Below are 9,246 nucleotides of genomic sequence, written 5' to 3'. Positions count from 1 at the left end.
AAGAAGAAAAGAATAAGAAAAAGAAGAAAAAGAAGACGAAGAAAAAGAAGAAGAAAGACGGGTAGGAGGAGGAGGAGGAAGGAGGGGGAGGAGGAGAAGAAGAAGAAGAAGAAGAAGAAGAAGAAGAAGAAGAAGAAGAAGAAGAAACAAATTGAGGAACGGTGGAGCCAGAAATCTCTGCATGGACAGTATTTACTTCGAAGTCGAAATGCCCATCAGTGGCTAAGAAGTGCAGGCTGGAAGTAGTGACATAAGGTTTATCTTATTGAAGGCACAAGATGAAAGTTTTTTCACCAAAAACTACCAGGCTAACGTTCTTCAAAACTGACCCTAAATGCTGAATCTGCGACACATTTCACGAAAGAATATACCATCGAATACAAAAATACACCAAACCAATACAAAAGTCGCCACGATAGAGTAGGATAGTATTCACATTGAAAAATATGTAAACACTACATTATCAGCACTCCTGCTTACTGGTATGAACATCATCCTGAGCCACCGACAGAACGATCCAGGATAATCGACCTGACATAGTCATTGAAAACAGGGCAGAAAATACTTGTAGACTAATAGGCGTAAGTGTTCCCACTGATAAAAATATATCGATAAAGGAATTTGACATATTAAGTAAATGTAAGGACATGGTAATTGAAATACAAAAGACGTGGCATCTTAAAGCGAAAACTGTGCCTGTTATTGTATGTGCTGTAGGTATGATGAAAAATGGATTACAGAAACATCTATTAACATCCCAAGAGTTGTATGTGTTATATTAAATGAAGGTATTTCACTACCTCCCCTCCTCAAGCTTTAAGTCATACTGTAGCATATCTTATCCTTCACTCGATCCAGGACGCTGCGTGTGTCTCAGCAAGTGACTCTAACAACGAAGCAGAGTAGTAGTAGTAGTAGTAGTAGTAGTAGTAGTAGTAGTAGTACTACTACTACTACTACTACTACTACTACTACTACTAATAATAATAATAATAATAATAATACTTTCAATACAGTAACCATATGAGCATCACAGCAAACCACAGCACATACCCAAGGCACACAGAGCTGCGCTCGGTAGTGAAGTGAAAGCACGTTATAAAAATAAAACTACTGAACAATAATAATAATAATAATGAAACCATCCCTACCAGAAATCATCAAAAACACATTGAAATAAATACAAGTAACTGCGGAATATGTAGTGATGGAGAAGAAACAATAAATCACATCACAGAGTTGGGACCTATATACACTGGAAGCTATGTCAACATTATGGAGTGACAATAGGAAAAAGATGGTACAGGCACTCCCCAGAAAGGGTCTCAGAAAATGAGAAAGCAACCACACCGAGAGATATGCCAATGCACACAGATAGATAAATCAAGGCTAATAGACCGGGTTTAGTTGTCAGAGATCACCAAGAAAAAATGCCTCTAATCGATGTATCAATACTAACAAATGACAATGTATCTTTAAAAGAAACGGAGAAACTCTCAAAAAGCAAATATCTGGAAACAGAGGTAACCAAACAACCAAAACGCCAGCAATTACGAATGCATATAGTATACAGAAAATAGCACTTCTGGGCACTACGCGTATCCTTTGTAAAGCACTTTCAATACAGTGAAATAAGAGCACCACAAACAAACCACAGCATATACCCAAGGCACACAGAGCTGCGCTCGGTAGTGCAGTGAAAACAAGTAATAAAAATTAGATTACTGAATAGTAATAATAATAGCAAAAATAATAATAATAATGATAATGATAATAATAATAATAATAATAATTATAATAATAATAATAATAATAATAATAATAATAATAATAATAATAATAATAATTATTATTATTATTATTATTATTATTATTATTATTATTATTATTATTATTATTATTATTATTATTTTATCATCATTATTATTGTTAACCTTATAATGCACTTTCTTCCTGACGACCAGAACATGTTGGAAAAAAGAGATCAAATTGTGTGGCTATTTACATAAAACATAAAATTTAAGCAGATTATACAAAATTCTGGGAAGAAATTTATAGGCTTACAGAACAGCTATAGACAAAATATACTGTTATCGAACACAAAGTAGATGAAAAGAAATAATACCGAAAAGCATTTGATATTGTACGTTTCATTTGGATAATAGAAACACACCACAAGCTTAATGATTCTCAATACGAACGTCGTACATTAAACGTGACAAATCAAATGAGAAACGACAATATTACTACAAGACGAGAAGATTATTAATAGAAGGCTTAATACCATGGGAGGGGGAAAATGCTTTTAGCGAAGCTATTTCCCTATCTTGTTACCTGCCAAGGTCTTGCCCTATTAACAATCCAGAACAATGAAATCATTAATTTTTATAGAAGCTGCAGATAAATTATAAGTCAACACCTTTATACGGATTACTTAAATGTATTTGCAAGGCACAATTACAATTTGGAGTACAAAAAATGTTCATGACTTCAGCCAGGATATAAACATTATAAGACAAATGTACGAAAGCAAGAATAGAGGAATTGATGTGTTAAAGTAAGGACATTAAATTAGATTCAGACCCCGAAATCACTAAAATATATCAAGATACTCACATACAAAACTTGTGATTTGATGACGCTGATATGATACATTACATAGAAATTTTAAATGATTTCTACAGAACGATAAGAATAGTATTGATAAACGAATCCAATGCTGCTTCAAGAAATATAATTCTTTCTACTATAGGTACAAGGCCTCAAATCTTTGTAGGGAGGGGCTTATTGATTGCATCGACCCCAGTACTCAAATGGTACTTTTTTTTATCGACCTCGAAAGAATGAAAGACATTTCTACTTAGATGGAGAAGAGACAAAATAAATGCCGCCAAACATTTTGCACGATGTGGGAACGATTCTGCCAGATTGCTGCCTTTGTTTCAGGTAATATAATATTTATAAACACATCAGCTATCTTAGCTATAAGCAACTACTTAAATAAATAATTGAAAATGTTTTAAGTAAACAATTTCTCGATGAAAATAATATTATGATTGCATCTGGTATTTTCATAGGAAGTTGATGACTAATAACTTCAACTATGGGAAAGCTATTACTAGAATTATTTCAGATATACAAGCCACTTAAAATTATGTATAAATTGACATGAGTAATCGAATCTGCAACACTAGACTCGTCTAAACCCGTGATATTTCTGCACTCCCATTTGGTGGGAATCAATAGTTTTATTATATACTAATGAACACGTATATACTTAAGATATCCGGTAACAAATAGCCATTTTCCACTAGAGACTAGTGAATACTATGTAAGTTGAGGATTAAACATCTAAATGTCAAATTATAATAATTTGTAAAGCGTAATATAGTGTATATTTTCGTATAATTATATCAATACCGTTAACTGTATGAAATAAGAGGAGTGCAAGAGTTGTAGTGCAATAATCTGATACATAACAGTATTTGTCTATTCTTTTATGTCCCACTTCAAAAGATAGCAGAAGAGATTTGCATTTCTCTCATGAGTAGATAAAATTAGTATTATAAACATAATGGTTTAAATAGAATCCTCTACTCAATTCCCTGTCAAACTAAGAACTCGTTAATGCTTGCATCTATGAATTTAATATACACGTATATGTTAATACATTCATAAACAGCAATACATCTCTATCCTGCATATTTACCAAACCTCATATTATCGCTGCCGTGAAATGTAACACCTTTTAATTCAAAATTCTCTTTATCTGCAATCTATATATCATCCAAAAATGATAGCTTTCAAAAGTACTTCTACAAACCATTAATTACAGTATCGGCCAATGAGTGAACTTTGAAATCAGTCGAGAGATTTGCCTCCTAGGCTCAAAAATGATAACCTATGATGAGTAAAAAAGAAGAGAACTATTACATGAGATGCATATCTGAAACTTGATAAACCAACAATGCACCCTACATTAAACATGTTTAAAAAGCCTGATTTCCAAGAATTGTAATGCAAATTCTTTATCCATTTTAACAGCTGATGCTTTTATGGGTGTGGAGATATTCGTTTATGTCATTCGTGACATATGAAATTAAGTAAAGCCTGTAGAACTAATAAATTAAAATAGTATTTGAACTCTGACCCGGTAGAAAATTTTGTCTTGTATATAAGAATTAATTCACGTATATTATATGGTCTGTCAACACCAGCTGTTGCTAAGGTGTAAATAAACATACGCAAGTTTTTCTTATATTCAGTAAAATGCTAATACAGGCTCACTGAATATTCAGAAATATGTATGTTAACATAATGATACTGATAAAAACACTACTACTACTACTACTACTACTTACTACAAGTAGTAGTAGTAGTAGTAGTACCAAAAATCAACAACTACTACGTCTGTTTCTGCTTCTGATGCTATTGCTGCTGCTGTAAGTGCTATCTGCACAGTTTACAGATGTGTATGTTAAAAATAATCTTATGAAGTAAACACGACACGACTACGACTATTATTACTACCGGTGTACTATTTTAGTTAAGACTACAAAGTTGTCTGACATGCATCAGTGTGTCTTAAATTGTTGCATGTCTCAAATATATAGACAATACTGTATAATAATCACTGGAATTTTGAATTATTGAATTAGTATCAATTCGATTATATAAAATTCACAATTCTCAATTATGTTAATATTTTATCAAGTATATACATACCACCAGAACATTGAAGTTTTGTAATGACCCATAGTATGAAATTCACTTATCGAAGTGATGATTAGTCAATAAAATATATGCCTCACAAAAAATTGCTGAGTGTCCTATATTGAATTGGGGGAACAAAGCGGATGTAAATAAATACAAACGGTTTCGAGATTTCTTCTCTCGCTTCACACAAGCATATTTCATATCAAGTAAGCATACTGCAAAATTCAACAGTCTCACGTAATATAATTTAAGTATAAAGATGAAAACACTATGAGACATAGATACGCATCTCTTAATATACATATTGTACAAAAACCTGAAAGGCCAACGAAAACAGGAAGACAATTATGTAAACTATGAGAACTAAGAAATATTTAAAACGTTATAGGTACTAATAGCAGAATCGCCAAAATAACTGATACATAATTAATTAAAAAGCGTCTATAAGCAGGTCAAAGTAAAAAAAAAATATTGGAAGATATTAAAATGTCTAGATATATTTACAGATTTAAACTACAAAGAAAGAAGCCCGAACTATGATATCTTTATCAGAAGCAAAAATTTGAATATTAAAAATATTTATGGCAGTCAGAAACTAATATTGATTTTTCAATTTATTTACAAAATAAGTTTGTAAGTAAAGAGAAATTACATTGAAACCGAGTAGAAATCATTTTAATTGGAACTTATTACTTTCTCTTTGACGCCTCACTTACGAAGTTTGAATTACAAATACTTAAATTTCTTCTCGTGAAATAACGAGATTACAACATCTGCAGCAAAAAGTGCTGTAAATTTGATTAAAATGGTAAAATGCCTCCCACTAATGACGACTATCATGTCTGAATTTTTATTACAGTTAAGCTGTAGTTAGAGATGCTCAGAATGACTTCTTGTATAACCAATATTCTTGACGACCAGTAAACTACGTCATTCAACCTAATAAATATATGATACGAGAAGGAGGTAGTGAATATTTATCGGATAGCCAATAAAATACGAATTAGAAAATATTACATTATATTGTATAATAGCTTCATTATTCTGAAAATTAGATTTTCAAACTTAGGGTTTTAATTTACATAAAAATCACCATTAATTTAACAACGAATGAGACCCGTTGCTCTCGCTCCACATGATTTAAGTTGCAGCTAAATCTTCTTCAAATTGCCAACGCTTTTTCGACACATAAAACTGGGTTACACAAATTTCGTTCAGGTAGATCTAACATTTGTTTTTGACTGGCGTTTGGCCTCTGGATCAAAACATTACAATTTTTTTTCTATCACATCAAACTTCTAAGCATCGGGATAATCTTGGCTTGTCTCAAGAAACATAGAAATACTGCTAACAAATTTGTACATACTTTATAGAATATTTTAAAAATTTACATACTATGGAAAATAATAAAACATCAACGAACAAAGTAGCTACTTATACAGGAGTCCAGTATCGATGAAGGATAAATATCTAGAAACTATGGTCTAATGGTATTGTCAAGCTGGAGGGGATTTGTTCACTCCCTTACTCACAATATATCGGGCACAGGTTGTGTGTCATTGAACAGCTGGAAAAGACGTTTTCCTGTGGTTAAAATATAGTAACATGGTTCTTTACAGAACATCCATGTTATAGTGGCGTAAAAATGTTACCGTCTTGTATTGTTACTACTTATATCTCGTTTAGAGGTTTTAGAGCTAGCTATTTTGCTCGTTACTGAATCAACGGCTGTCTGCCGTAGGGTCGATTGACTGCCATCTCTATCAGACAGGTGTCCAGTACCGATTAACGGTAAAGACCCAGAAACCATGGTCTACTGGTCTTGCCAAGCTGGAGGGGAGTGTTTTGCTCCCTTACTCACGATATATCAGGCACAGGTTGTGTGTCATTGACCATCTGGAAAACATGTTTTCTTGGGGTTAAAATACACTAACATAGTTATTTACACAACAGCCATCTTATAATGGCAAAAAAAGAAAAAAAAACGTTCCCGTCTAATATTGTTACTACTTATATCTCGTTTAAAGATTTCAGAACTAGCTACTTTGCTCGCTACGTGATCAGCGGCTATCTACCGCTTCTCGGTTTATATATTGTGAGTAGGGATGATTGACTGCCATCTCTAGCAAGCAGGTGTCCAGTACCGATGAAGGGTAAAGACCAAGAAACCATGGCCTACTGGTCTTGCCAAGCTGAAGGGGAGTGATTTTCCCCCTTACAATATATCGGGCACAGGTTGAGTGTCATTGACCAGCTGGAAAAAATGTTTTCTTGGGGTTTAAATACATTAACATAGTTCTTTACAGAACAGCCATGTTATAATGGCGAAAAAAAAACGTTACCGTTTAGTATTGTTACTACTTATATCTCGTTTAGAGATTTCAGAACTAGCTACTTTGCTCGCTACGGAATCAGTGGCTGTTTTCCCCTGTGAGTAAGGACGATTGACTGCCATCTCTAGCAGGCAGTTGTCCCGTACCGATGAAGGTGAAGACCCAGAAACCACGGTCTACTGGTCTTGCCAAGCTGGAGGGAAATGATTCTCTCCCTTACTCATGATATATCGGACACAGGTTGTGTATTCTTGACCAATTGGAAAAGACGTTTTCCTGGGGTTAAAATGTAATAAATCATTGTTTTGCTGTAACGTCTGTACAAAATTATTTTGTTCACATAAAGGATACTGTTACTGTTAGTCAATTAGAGTGCAAGAAGTTAAGGTAAAACATTTACGCTTATACACGTAACATTTCTTGTAGTGTTGTCTTAGTCCATCAATAGTAAGCCATCACATTTACATCTCATCGACCCTGGTACCGTTTTCCGATAACCTTTATGTGTAGAGGTCGGAATATAATTTTCTTTATGCCAGCAAGTGGCTAATAGAAGTTTGAGGTGATCCCAACTTCGCCTCCTCCGAATACTTCTCTCGATTTCTGTTGTCCTGTGAGGATACTTGGGATGTCTACAATGCTCACCAAGAAGGAAACGTACCATTTTAAGATGGACACAGACGGCACCGCTGTGTTTGTAATGTTGTAACAACTCTATGACTCTTTACATACCCATATCCTATACGAATTCAAACTAAATGCCCAAATGAGACTGTACCATATAAATTGTCGTTGTGGAGGCGGGCACACGTTAAAACCCGCTTTGAGCTATTGCTGAACAGTCACCATTCAGTTGACTTGTAGATCGGAATTTTCGATTCCTTCAGAAAAGCCAAGACGTTATGGAAATGCACAAACCTACTGTAACTTCGAAAGTACTACATTAATGCATTTTCTCTGGACCAAAATGTAGGATGCCATCGCTCCTTTTTCAAGCACGTTTTACTCATACAGTCTTGATGCTAGAAGTTCTGAAGCCTTCTTTGACTGTTCCGCATCTCGTGCCAAATAATTCAACGCGTGCTGCTAGAACCCCTTATCATGTGAGTCATCTCCAGTTTCAAAATCTGCATCAGTTCTTCATTGTAATCCACATATACAAGCGAGAAGTGTTTAAGGAATAGTGGCACTGACATTGGATGAATAGCTGATGGAAAACTAGGATACTAACAAAAACAAAAAAAAAATTATAAACCACCAATTATTCTCACATCCTAGTACCAACTATCAATTTACGAAAAATCTTAAGTCGAAAGAAGAGTTGACCGTTAAGAAAAAAATTATATATAAATTTGAAATAACATATACCTCCATTTTTGGTAATTTTGGACGTACATACAAATACAGCTTGGCCAGTAAACATTTTTGTAATGAGGTTTAAATAGAGATATATATTGATTTCATAGAGAGGAAATCAAATTGTATATAAGATATACTAGCACACACTTCCTATTTATTTTTTTAGTCTAGATTCAAATAAGCGTGGCTGGAAGAACGAATATATAAATCCCCTAAAATGATGGCTATGAGAAAAACCTATATACTTTAAACGTCTTTATTTTTGTTTTTGCTTAAAATATTACATACTAAGGATTGCAAGTTTGACTATTAAGATGTTCTATTTATGAATATCTGGGTACATTTCTATGAAACAATTGTAAGCCTCTCTCAAGCGCTGCTCGATCTTTGCTGCGCTCAGCTGTTCTTCTTCATCCATTTCGAGGTACAGTGCCAGCGCACTCCCCTCCAAATACAGGTCCATGAAGTTTGCTACATCTTCGATGCCTTGTTGCCTGGCCACAACTTTGATCTTTCAAATCCAGGCTACTACGTCACCTTTGCCATAGAATGGTCTGATGGGCACTGCCGATCCTTATCTTCTCTGCCATCATATATCATGGCGACAATGAAGTCTGTATACAATTGCCGAAATAGCTTGTCGCGCGCGGGAAATGAAAAGCTGTTCACCTACCTTCCTCTCTCGTCCTTTGACCGTCTAGTAGTAGTCACTCCGGCGATCCATCCCCACCCTGTCACCCAGTATAAGCAGCTGCAATCTCACCAACCCGAGAGCCAATTCTTTCACATCGGTTTGCAATGCCTCGGCCGGCCAAAAGAGGACGACCCTGTCCAGCCC

Source organism: Octopus bimaculoides, chromosome 9 (assembly GCF_001194135.2).
Source record: "Octopus bimaculoides isolate UCB-OBI-ISO-001 chromosome 9, ASM119413v2, whole genome shotgun sequence".
Classification (NCBI taxonomy): Eukaryota; Metazoa; Mollusca; class Cephalopoda; order Octopoda; family Octopodidae; genus Octopus; species Octopus bimaculoides.
The sequence above is the reverse complement of the archived record's forward strand: the minus strand, read 5'-3'. Positions refer to the sequence as shown.